Source organism: Neomonachus schauinslandi, chromosome 5 (assembly GCF_002201575.2).
Source record: "Neomonachus schauinslandi chromosome 5, ASM220157v2, whole genome shotgun sequence".
In the NCBI taxonomy this organism is placed as follows: Eukaryota; Metazoa; Chordata; class Mammalia; order Carnivora; family Phocidae; genus Neomonachus; species Neomonachus schauinslandi.
The window spans coordinates 87,141,036-87,154,789 of NC_058407.1; the positions used below are offsets into that span (position 1 = coordinate 87,141,036).

Here is a 13,754-nt window from a genome sequence, read left to right on the forward strand (position 1 = left end):
TTATAAAATGGGGAATGATTGGATATGTATAAGTGTTAGAACAATTTGGTTCTTAGCTACAAAAAATGAATAGCTGCTCATCAGTTTAGCATTATAGTTAAAATAAGTGGGCACGAGACAAAAATGAAATTGAACAGTTCAGAAGAAACAGAAATATAACAGATATTATGAGATAATGTTCCTACTGGTCTCAGCAAACATCAGAATTCGAAGAAGAATTAGTGGGCATCTATAAAGTATTAGAAAATTGAATCTAGGAGAAAAGTTCACAAAAGGAGAATTTTGTACCAAAAACAAAATATATGTTCTTTGGGTATCTTATTTTATAACAGTGAATAACATGTAACTTAGAAACAATATATAAAATGAAAAAAAGGTATTTTGGAAAAATATATTTTCTCCTACCACATTTTCTCTTGTTAAAATAAATATGTTAGTTTGTGACACTCAGTATTCTAAGAATCAGGAATAGAACAGCAAATGCTTATATTGCTTCTTTTTCTTTAACACCTGCCGCTGTGTCAATTATCTAGTAGAGGACACTCACCAAACATTGTTGATGGAAAATGATGGAAGATAAGCACAGAATTTTATTAATGATGTTCTTTTATTAAATATCTTTAAGCAAATTGAATTTCTCCTATAAGGAAAATATAAAACAACATAGCTTTAGTAATTTTATTTTACCTTTAGTGAACCACTAGTAAGTGATATCTATTAAAAAAGCTTTAATTCAGACACATTGGCGTATATTTTTTAATCATGAGCATTTCACTGAAACATTGACTGGTTAGGATGACTGAATCTGCCACTTCCCAATTTTCTATTAAAACTCTAACTTTAATTTGAATAATGACAGTTTATAATAGCATTGAAATTTCATATAACAGAAGTCAGTTAGCAGAAACTCATTGTTTCACTAAGTGAACTGAGAATTGAAATGGGAGATAAAATCATAGTTTATGTTTGTGCTACCTTCTGGACTGAAAATGCATAATTTGCCTGGTACAGATAGCTACAATATATTGCCCTTTTCTTTTTTTTTTTTTTAAGATTTTATTTATTTATTTGACAGAGACAGAGATAGCGAGAGCAGGAACACAAGCAGCGGGAGTGGGAGAGGGAGAAGCAGGCTTCCCGAGTAGCAGGGAACCCGATGGGGGGCTCGATCCCAGGACCCTGGGATCATGACCTGAGCCGAAGGCAGACGCTTAATGACTGAGCCACCCAGGCGCCCATATTGCCCTTTTCTTAAGAAAGCTTGTATACAGCTTTGCACAACCAGAAAACTGAACATCTTTCTCTCCCTTCCATGAGCGTGGTTTTCTGAAATAGCCGCATCCCTTAACTTCTATCACTCAGGACCCACTACCGATACCTTCTCTTTCTTTAAACATTCACAGCTAGAAGAATAAGAAAAGTGGGAATGGCTAACTGTTTCTTAGCCAGTGAAGTGCTCATGGGTAAAGACAAACACAGATAGAAGTAGAGATTTGGTTGTTGGAAATGTTAGGGCAGAGGCTCTGAGATTTGATTTACTATGAGTTGCGTGTAGTATTTGTTTAAAAGGAAAACAAAACAAAATAATTTGTGTCCTATTATTCACTATATATCATCTCTTCCCTGTCATATGAGGATGGCAAGTTTGGGAACCACCTCGCACAGCCAACTAAATCAATCCTGATTATGCAGAGAAATTACGCTGAGATGGGCACAATAGCCAGACTTCTGGAGTTGAGACTTGAGAGAGGTACACCATTCCCTTCCCGAAATAATGATTGAGAGGGTGATAAGATAAAGACAAGACAGGTGCACCGTATGTTGGCAATCCAGACCATACAACATCTTTCTTTTGATAGGGATCAAGAGACATAAAACAAAGAGATAAATCCCCCCACCATGTGCATTAAAATGTTCCTTAAGACAAAACATAGCAATATTAATTGGAAAGGGGGAAGTATATATCTGAAAATAATTTTAAAAATAAGAAGTAGAGTAGAAAATCTAGAGCAGACTTCAAAATCTGCATTTTTGGTAACGAAGAGTCTAATTGGCGTTACAGAAAATCAGTTAAATGGCATTAATGTAAAACAAGAGAAGATTTTTAAGAACATGAAGGACAACTAAATGAATTAATTAAAAAGCATATAATATAAATATTATAGATGTGGAGATAAGAATATAATTAAAATAATAGTCATAATAATAAATAATACATATTCCTGGAATATAAACTCAGAAACCCACAGAAGCAATAATCCCTATCCTGGTAGTGCAAGGAGATAAAATTCTAAATCTCAAATATGATTCAGTGTGTTTTAAGAAAAAATACATATTCTAGTCTCTCAGAAAGAAAAAGCATGTAAAAATTAATTGAAAAAATTCAGCGTGACTTAAATTTCTTTGCAGTTATATGAACAGAAGTTAGTTAAGAAAAGCAAAAAGTCGAAAGAGTTTTGAGGGCAACTTTTGCAAAATTCTAGTTAAGACAGCTGAATTCTAGTTAAAATGTGAAGACAAAAGAAAGATATTTTCAGATATGCAAGAGCTCTGAAAAAATATACACAATTAGTGTTACTTAAAAATTATCGAAGTTTCAACTCTAATAGAGAATAATTGAAATTAAGAATTTAGGAACTAGAAGGCTATAATATAAAAGAAATTGTGATAGGTCTAATTATATGCATAGACTGATGTATGTGATATTATTATCAATGACTAACATGATACTTGTAGAAATCTAGGCTATGATTAATCAGAAAAACAAATTATTTCAAGTAGACTTTGTTAGAGCAGAGAAAAATTTAAACATTATTATTGTCTAACAATATGGTTAAGCTAGTTATGATATAAAAATAGTTATGATATGTGGACTATATCATCATTTATTGAGTATATGCTAGGTATGTAACAGTGCTAGAGGGCTTAAATATATTTTATAAGAATATATGAAGTACTCTGCAAAGAAGATATTGTTATCTTATTTTACATGCTTAGCTAGTTACATCTTTTACACACCTGAACAGAATTAAAAAGATTAATCTAGGTCAAAGGCCAGTTATTGCCTGAGCTGGAATTCACAAATAAATGTAGCTAGCTCTAAACAGCTCTCTCCACCACAATACCCTCTCTCAATACTACTGAAAATTATATACACATGTTAAATCATTTCTACAAATGGTTTTGAATTATACGGGGAGATGCCTATGTTTTGATAATAAAGATAAAAGCAGGATACAAAAGTACAGGTAAGTATGAATTCATTTATGTTTAAATGTATCACAAAAAAAAGGGCTGCAAAAGAATGTACCAAATGATTATTAGCTCTTGGATGACTATCTCCTTGTGTTTTCCAAATTTCCTGTAAATGAACATTAATCACTTTTGTAATTAAAGGACAATTAAAGATCATTATTATTTTTTTTTTTAAGATTTTTTTTTTTTTAATTTATTTGACAGAGAGAGACACAGCGAGAGAGAGAGCACAAGCAGGGGGAGTGGGAGAGGGAGAAGCAGGCTTCCCGCGGAGCAGGGAGCCCGATGCAGGGCTCGATCCCAGGACCCTGGGATCATGACCTGAGCCGAAGGCAGACGCTTAACGACTGAGCCACCCAGGCGCCCTATTATTATTATTTTTAAAGATTTTATTTATTTGACAGAGAGAGCATGCAAGAGAGCACAAGCAGGGGGAGCAGGCAGAGGGAGAAGGAGAAGTAGGCTCCCCACTGAGCAGGAAGCCTGATGTGGGGCTCCATCCCAGGACCCTGGGATCCTGACCTGAGTGGAAGGCAGACGCTTGGAACCGACTCAGCTACCCAGGCGCCCCTAAAGATTATTTTAAATTTGCAAATATTGAAAGAGTTTATTGGGCTGATTTACAGTCAAAATTTTTGGATTATATTGATTATATATGAATTATAAAAACCTCAGCACAGTTTATCCTCATTAAGATCTTATAGATATTTATTTTTTAATCTAAATCAAATCCCAAAGCTTATTAATCATATAAATTTCTTATTTTACAGATGGATTTCCTCCTTCCAATTTTCCACAAGAACATATATTATATTTATGAATTTGGTAAAAATAGAGTATATACTTTTGTATTTTTGATCAAGATAATGTACATATAATAAAATGCCTATATTTTAAGTGCACAGTTCTATGAATTTTAACAAATGTATTCATCTGTGTAACTGCCATCAAATCATGATTAAGAACCTTTCCGTCAGGGGCGCCTGGGTGGCTCAGTTGGTTAAGCGACTGCCTTCGGCTCAGGTCATGATCCTGGAGTCCCGGGATCAAGTCCCCCATTGGGCTCCCTGCTTGGCAGGGAGTCTGCTTCTCCCTCTGACCTTCCTCCCTCTCATGCTCCCTGTCTCTCATTCTCTCTCTCAAATAAATAAATAAAATCTTAAAAAAAAAAAAAAGTACCTTTCCGTCATTTTGGAAAACTCCCTTGTGCTCCTTTCCAAGCGATCTGGAAATCATTTTGCCATTTTTTTCATAAACATAAATGTAACTTTATAAACAATAACAAGAATATGCAATTATTATAAACAGCAGAAAGAATAGTCAATCTTTATGCGATGAATACTCCCATGTCACATGACTTCAAGCTCCAAGAAAGTGGATTACTTGTTTCCACTGACTGTGAATTCTTTGATACCAGGTGTCAGATGTCATGGTGCCTCTTTTCTCAGTCCTTCCTCTTCTATACCGTGGGTGACACAATTCCTTCTTGCAGGTATATCCATGGTAGCCCCAACTATGATCTCAGTCAAATAAAATTTTAAGAGACTACAAGGGTTCTGTATTACTATGTGAGAGAGCCACACAAGCATCTGTTCTTATCTAAAATTTGCAGTTGCTGGGGCATCTGGTGGCTCAGCGGGTTAAGCATCTGCCTTCAGCTCATGTCCTGATCCCAGGGTCCTGGAATAGAGTTCCCTGTGGGGCTCCTGGCTCAGCGGGGAAGTCTGTTTCTCTCTCCCCCTTCCCCCGCTTGTGTGCGCGCGCGGTCTCTCTCTCTTTGTCTCTCTCTCTCAAAAAATAAATAAAATCTTAAAAAAAAATTGCGGTTGCTTATGTAACTTACTATGTCTTCCTCCTTGCGCAGCTAATGACCTTTATGTCAAGGTACTCTTCTAAGGATAGTGAACTGTTAGGTCCTAGTATGTGTGAAACTTACACATATATTCACTTTAAAAACAAATAAAATAATGTTGATCAATAATCTGTTACAGACCAGGCTTTGTTTTAAGCTTTGGAGATAGAGCAGCAAACAAAACATAAAACTCCATACCTTCATAAAGCTTATATTTTAGTGGGAAGACACAATGATAAAATATGTAAATTAAACAGGATGTTGGATAATGATGAATGCATAAGGACTACGGAGAAAAGTAAGTCTGCCAAAAAGGACAGTATGCTGCAGGAGTGACAGGGGGAGAAAGATTCCGGGCTATTTTAAATGAGGGTTGGGTATGGAATTTTTGCGAGCAGATCTTTTTAGCAAAGATGCGAAGATCACCAGAGAAGCACTCATGGAACAACAACAACAACAACAACAACAACAACAACACTCCCCTCCCCGCCCCCCCAGTCCAAAGCCAGGTGGTTTATTGGGGGCTGGGGCCCTGCGGGCTGTGGTGGGGTGGAGGGGCCCCGTGTCACAGTCCTCAGGGATAATAGGGGTGATGAGTGAGGGCCCCCTGCCGCCTGGGCTCGCAAAGCTTTCCAGCATCGCACTGTCTCTGACCGAGAACTGTGAGACCAGGCCGTCCTGGGCAGGGACTTAACGGTGACCTTGGCCGAGTCCAGCTCCAGCTCTCCAAGCGGCTGGAGTGTCACCACCACCACCATCTTTATCGGGTCTGCAGTGACTAGGTTCAGGCTTGTGCTGCCGCTGGCTGTAGTTCCCCACCTGTTCCTGAATTTCCGCGCGCCTCCGCAGGCGCGCCTGCCTGCTAGGTGAACTTATAGCCACACTCAGCGCCCTTGAACTTCCGCACCGCCTTGGGCCTTCTGACCTGTACACCCGGCTGCTGGCAGAAGCGGGGCTGACTCTCTTGGTGGCCGCTGGCCACGTGTTTCAGCAGGACTCCTTTTAGGGGAAAGGCTGTTACAGAACTCACACCGAAGGGCCTCTGAGCCGAATGGGTATGGTTGCGCTTGTCCGGGTTGGCTTGGGCACAGATGGTCTTGCCACAGAGGGGGCCCTGCAAGGGCTTCTTGCCCAAGTGCGTGTGCAGGTGCGGACTGAGATCGGCCTCCTGGGTAAAGGCGTGGCTGCAGAATTCACAGGCAGACGGCATGTCATTCCTGTGCTTGGCCCTCATGTGCATCTGCAGGCTATTTCTGTTCCAGGCTGGTGCCCCCAGTCCTTGCGCACAAACAGCTTCTCCACATGGTGCTTAAAAGCCTCGTGCAGCTGCAGTTCCCTTGGGACCGAAGCACTTGGCGCAGTGGGATAGACGTGGGGCTTGGCAGCTCGGGGCAGCTTGATGGTGGGGCTCTGCAAGTCCTCCTCCGTGACCTGCGGGGTGTGGGAAGAACACTTGTAGGGCATCTTTCTTCTTCGTGTGGGACGCCAGGTGCAGCTACAGCTCCATCCTCCAGCGGTGGGTGTCCTGAACACGGAGAACGTGAAGACCTATTCCCAGACGTTCATATAATTTCGGGTTTTATGCTCCAACAGTTTCTCCTTCTGAAAATAACACTTTGCACACTGGGGACACTGGAAGGGTTTCTCCCCAGTGTGTTTCCTGCTGTGGACTTTAAGATTATATTTGCTAAAGAACTTCTTTGACAGAAAAAGGAAGGCCTGACTGTCCTGCTTTCACCTGTTTCTTAAGTGCCTGGATTAAAAATAATTAGTAACAAACTGAGGGTTCTAGAGGGGAGGGGGGTGGGAGGATGGGTTAGCCTGGTGGTGGGTATTGAGGAGGGCACATTCTGCATGGAGCACTGGGTGTTATGCACAAACAATGAATCATGGAACACTTCATCTAAAACTAATGATGTAATGTATGGGGATTAACATAAGAATAAAAAAAATAATAATTAGTATGCCAAAGTGGCATATTTTGAAGTGACACGTTCTAATTTCCTTCAAAGGAGTATAGATATCTCCTAGGATGATAGGGGTTGGGTGCCTATTTTTATGGTACAGTGTGTGTGTGTGTTGTGTGTGTTTGGCAGGGGGGCAATACCTAGAGAAAGTATTTTAAGCCTAGTGAAAGAATCCTGTATGGATTTGAGAGCTGACTGGGAAGTCAGGACAGGACAGCAGTCAGAGGGAAGACGATGTGTGGAATAGAATACTTAGCCCCAGTAATTGTGAAAAATATAAAGGAATTTACAGTGTGCAGGGGACCTGCTTAGAATTAGCAAATGATGTTTCATATACTACTTCTAGCCCAGAATCTTTTATGTTTACAGTTGTTTGATAAATATCTCACTACGAAAACTCCTAATCCTTTACCCAATTTTAAGATAAAAGATGTGTGCATGCATCTGGAATTATGAAGACAGACTGAGTATATGTACTTTGCAAAGGCAGGCTCAATCTAATTCACAAATGGATAAGAAACCATCTTGGCATTATGCATCAGTGGCTATGTCTCTGGACTTTTTTAATCCTTTTATTTTGTTATTATTTTTGTTTTTATTTTAAACATTAAAATTGCTTGTGTTTTTACTTCTAAATATCTAATATAAAAGTCATTATCTCACATTGCTCCTTTAAAACAGTTATAAAAGCATTTCTTGTATCGCCATGAAATTTATTACATTTCAGTGATATTTTGTTCCTTGTACAATAGGAAGTTAATAGGCCTCATGAGCTGTATCTAGAATACAAGTTGTACCGGTAGCATATTCCAACCTCTAAATGCCTTTCATGTCAACATGAGAGATACCATCAGGCATTTGAAAGCTCTGGCCTATTTATAAAGATACCATCAAAACCTGCCTGATGTAGCTGACTTATGAATCAATTATCTGAACTACACCAAGTGATGTATCTATTCTGAATTTTAGAGTCATATATTTGAAGCTAAACTACAAACAGATAAACTATTCAACAGCCTATCATGATTCTTATCTTCATGTTTATATCTGTCAAATGTAGGGGGAAAAAAAGCAAAATCTTAGAGATTTTACTGGGAAGCATTTAAAAAAAATCACACATACAAATTCTCCCTCTCTCTAGCACACACACACACACCACACACACCACACACACCCGCGTGCATGCACACACACAAACACACATCTGGCTGTCAAGTTACTTACGACCTGAGGGAAAATGAACACAGATCAAAAAGTAAAATTGAAATAAAATCAAGTGCACAGGAAAGATTACTCTTGTAAAGGGGAAAAATAACAATCGGTAAAATTTATTCTCGTAAATTCTGTCTTAAATGGCTGAGTAGTGAAGTAAGCAGAAATGACATTGTTTTTATACAAGTTACAAAGCCACTGGATGTGGAGAGGGCTGGGTCCTATTTCATCCCAGATGTTGAAAATAAGCCAAACTTAAGAGAGATGTTTCCTTTCTGTTTTGTTTCTAGGCGATACTTCACAAGATATAGTCAATTTAAGGAGCTACACTTCATTTGTAAATATTAATTATATCACTTTTATTGCTTTGCCTGGTAGGATTCAGATTTCAGAAAAGTTTTGCTCATGCTTACCAACCAAACCCATGAGAAATGGAAACATTAAGGTAACAATGTATTAATATAGACTGAGAAATGTAGTAACTCTAGTTAATGAGCTATCTTCTCAATACAAAAACCTGTGTAAGATACCAAATTGGTATCAGAAGTTTGCTTTTCTGCATACAATTATAATAAAAGAAACTCAACAGCTTACTGCTTCCTTGAAAGACTAACTGCCAATGTGAGTAAAAAATAAGAGGCAGTTAGGCAAAAAATGCTGATGAAGGCATTTGGAGTTTAATACAACATAAACCAAGATTTCTGGTTATTTTCCCTACAGCAGAATATCCGGGGGGGGAGGGGCTTAGCTGTGAGGGGATGGAGTTAATTCAAAATGCAGAATCCTGTGTACGGAAGTGGTGAATCGCTGTGTGTGCACCTGAAGCTGACATTACTCTGCAAGTTAACTAAGTGGAAATTAAATAAAAACAAAATGCAGAGTCCTGGGCCCCACCCTGGATTTACTAAATTAAAATCTGTGGGCATATCCTAGGAATTAGTTTTAATGTATTTTTTAGTACTTCTTAGACACACTCAAGCTTGAAGAACCTTTATGTTAAAGAGGGGGGCCAAGAAACCTGGCATGGTAAGCAGGAGACAGGTCAGAAATGGCCGAGGCATCACGATAAGGGGTTTGGTATTTATGCTGAACATGGTGGGTAGCCACTGAGCAGGAGAAGGATGTGCACACATGTGTCTACTTAAAATATTATTCTACCTGCAGGGTAAAGAAGGGCAATGTGAAGAAAAGAATGAAATCTGGGAAACCACAGTCAGGAAGTGGTTGCAGTGATCTAGTCCCGAGATGGTAGTGGGTTGCAGTCATAATCATTAAAACAATATTAAAAGGCATAGTTAGCATTTACTGAAAAATTACGTGCCATAAAAGTGCTTTCTAAGCATTTTCTCACTTAAATTTTAAAACTACCCTACAAGGTAGATGGGAACTATTACTTTACTATCCTTATACAGACAAAAGAGAAAACCTCAACTCAGTAATTAAGTATTTTATATAATTAGTAAATGGTAAGACAAGGATTCTGATCCATACCTCTCTGACTCAGCTGCCCATATTTCTAAGTGCTGTGTTACTGTCTAAAAAGTGAGGCAGGGGCATGTCTGCCTTCGGCTCAGGTCATGATCTCAGGGTCCTGGGATCAAGCCCCTCATTGGGTTCCACGCTCATCAGGGAGCCTGCTTCTCCCTCTCCCGCTGCCCCACCCACCTGCTTGTGCTCTCTCTCTCTCAAATAAATAAAAAACCTTTAAAAAAAAAAACTGAAACAGCAGATTAGGGAGCTACAGAGGAGGTAGAATTGACAGGATCGATGGTTGCTTATATGACAAAAGAGATAGGGAGACCTGAGATGAGGCCCTGAATTTGAGGTGGATTGTGATGCTTTCCACTGACATAAGTGAGTACAGTAGGAAGAAAGAGAATATATGCGGTTTTGGGTTTTGAGTTTATGATGCCTCTAGAACATCCATGCAGGCATGTCCAATAGGCAGATGAATACAACATTTTGGAGTTCAGGATACAAATCTCTGTAAGACTGTAGTTTAAAGAGTCAGATGCACATTGAAGAAACTCATAATCTTAAGAAGGAATGCTAATGCCCAGAGGCTTGAATATAGTAAGAAAAGAAGGCATACCACAAGAAACCTTAGAAACACTGACCAGCAGAGGAAGAAGTAACTAAGAGTGTTACCACAGAATATCTTCTCCAAACTGGGTCTTTCAGAGAGTGACACTAGTAATAAATACAGTGAGGTGATGGGCATTAATGGGTTCTGACCCAGGCTGGCCAGGACATAAAGCCACCCTGCTCTAAGGAGACTACTGAGTTTTAAAAGGCAGGAAGAAAACCAGCCAAGAGTGTTAACATGGAATCCAGGAGCATCTACAGTATTATTGTAAGGCGTATGTGCGCATAAACATATTTGCTCTCAGGAAGCCCATAATTTCAGTCACGATTCCAGTGTTCACGGTGAGTACACAATGAGTGGGAAAAAAATCACTTATAGAATGTTGCCTTGTCTGGTTGTCCTAAGTATCACATTCCATATAAGGATAAAACTTCTAACTATATTTAAAATGACTGTTTCAGTGAAGATTTCATCTGTTTTTTTCTGCAGTATTCTTCATTTGTTGCAAAAACTTACAATAACACTTTTTTTTTTTTTTTTGGAGGGAGGGGTAGGGAGGGGCAGAGGGAGAGGGAGAGAGAATCTTTAAGTAGGCTCCATGCCTTGTGAGGAGCCCCACATGGGGCTCGATCTCACAAACCTGAGATCATGACCTGAGCTGAAACCAAGAGTCACGCTTAACCAACTGAGCCACCCAGGTGCCCCACACGTATTATTTTTTGAAAAATGTTACAGTATCTTCATTTTGGCGATGCACTAAGGAATCATGATGAAGACTAGGCTGCCCTCTTTGTCATCTGCTATCCAGAAATGATCTCATGTTTACACCTCTGGGAAGATTTGTACAGATCACCGATCGAATCTATATTTATTTTTGCATTTAATTTCAGAGAGTGGAATTTTTACAATCCTGATTTCAAATTGTGGGTTAAGCCTTATTTCATTTTGGTATCCTGATATGAACTCGATGATATGATTTTCTTACAATTATTGGAGACAATATTCTCATGATCAATCATGTCCTTTGTTAGAAGAGGAACATCATCACCTAATAACTCCCCTCAATTTCCTCTTCCCCATAAACATTTCCAACATACTCTAGTAAAATAGGCTCCTGTTTTTTCTTTCTCATTCCCTGCAGTATTAGTGGTTATTTTTTTTCCTACATAGCACTTGAGGTATTTTATAACTGTCTCTTAGCACATGAAATATTCTTTATTCATCATGCTGGTTTGTACTCCATCGTGGATGTACTCAGGTTTTTATAAATATAAATGCAGAAAAATTAATCTTTAATATATGTATTTTTGTCCATAATAATGTGAAGTCTGTAATAGTGGAGAACATTAACATGCACAGTTTAAGAACGTAATAAGCACTCAAAAACCATTTACTGAAGGGATTAAATTTCAGGATTATTCAAGTATAGAATAATACTTTGTATAGAGCAGATACAGAAATTTTCAGTTGGCCCTGATAACCTACTGTGGTAAGACAGTGCTTGATATTAAAGTGCCCCACTCTTTTTTCTGCATTTGTTATTGTTATTTCAGGAAATTTGCAAAATGGACTGTACCATCTTGGGTAATTGAGTAAGTCTTAGTAAAGAGATGGATAAATTGACACTCTTTACAGAAGCATTGGAAGTACCATGTAAATATACTTTAACTATCAAAGCATGTAATTGTAACAAATTCCTCTAATTTAAAGTTTACTATATCCTTAGAAATATTGAAAAATATAACAAAAGACATTATAATAGGTCTACCTTTGCACAGAAGCCGATCAGAAAGTATTCTTTCGGGGTGCCTGACTGGCTCAGTCATTTGAGCAACCAACTCTTGGTTTCGACTGGGGTCATGGTCTCAGGGTTGTGAGGTCGAGTCCTGGGCCTGGCTCCACATTCAGCGGGGAGTCTGCTCAAGTTTCTCTCTCTCCCTCTCCCTCTACCTCTCTCCCCACTCGCATACACATGCTCTCTCTCTAAAATAAATAAACCTGACAAAATAAAAGAAAGAAAGTATCCTTTCTGGAGCACCTGGGTGACTCAGTCAGTTAAGCCTCCAACTCTTGATTTTGGCTCAGGTCATGATCTCAGGGTTGTGAGATCAAGCCCTGTGTTGGGCTCCCTGCTGGGCATGGAGCTGCTTAAGATTCTCTCTCTCTCTCCCTCTCCCCCTCCCCACCCTCTTCCTCTCAAATAAAAAAAAAGTATTCTTTCTCATATATGTATTAAAAACAAAGTCTAGAGCTGCGAAAGAAATTCAGTTAAAGATGCATAGGAATGTAATAAAAATTTAAATATTTGATTTGTGGTAGGAATTAAATGAAATTTGTGACCCTCCAGAGCATATTTCTTTGGATATATTAAGTGTAATATCTTCAATATCTTGTCTCATAAATCAAAGGAAATTAAAACCAGCAGTTACTCCATATAAAATGAGTAAAAGCCACAAAGAAGAAAATATAAATAACCAATGAACAGATCAAAAATTATTCAACTTTCTAGTAACCAAAAAATTAAAATAAAAATACTGAAAGATTTGGCCTCATCTATCATATTGGTAAGTGTTAAGATGAGAATAATATTCAGTGCCAAAACTAGGATAGCAAGCTTGGCATTTTTGCACCTTGCTGGTAGCATACACATTTTTTTAAAAATTTTACTATGTTATGTTAATCACCATACATTACATCATTAGTTTTTGATGTAGTGTTCCATGATTCTTTGTTTGCGTATAACACCCAGTGCTCCATTCAATACCCTCTTTAATACCCATCACCAGGCTAACCCATCCCCCTCCCCCCTCCCCTCTAGAACCCTCAGTTTTTTTCTCAGAGTCCATAGTCTCTCATGGTTTGTCTTCCCCTCTGACTTCCCCCCCCTTCATTTTTCCCTTCCTGCTATCTTCTTCTTCTTCTTTTTTTTTTTTAACATATAATGTATTATTTGTTTCAGAGGTACAGGTTCACAGTGCTCACCATAGCACATACCCTCCCCAATGCCTATCACCCAGCCACCCCATCCCTCCCACCCCCTACCACTCCAGCAACCCTCAGTTTGTTTCCTGAGATTAAGAATTCCTCATACCAGTGAGGTCATATGATACATGTCTTTCTCTGACTGACTTATTTCGCTCAGCATAATACCCTCTATCTAGTTCCACCCACGTCATTGCAAATGGCAAGATTTCATTCCGTTTGATGGCTGCATAATATTCCATTGTATATATATATACCACCTCTTCTTTAACCATTCATCTCTCGATGGATATCTTGGCTCTTTCCATAGTTTGGCTATTGTGGACATTGCTGCAATAAACATCGGGGTGCACGTCCCCTTCAGATCACTACATTTGTATCTTTGGGATAAATACCCAGT

The 13,754-nt window shown here is 38.8% G+C and overlaps 1 pseudogene; it reads right to left on the minus strand.

The window, feature by feature from the left end:
- Positions 1-2,596: 2,596 nt before the first annotated feature.
- Positions 2,597-13,754, minus strand: part of LOC110580802 — a 48,527-nt pseudogene continuing 37,369 nt past the window's right edge.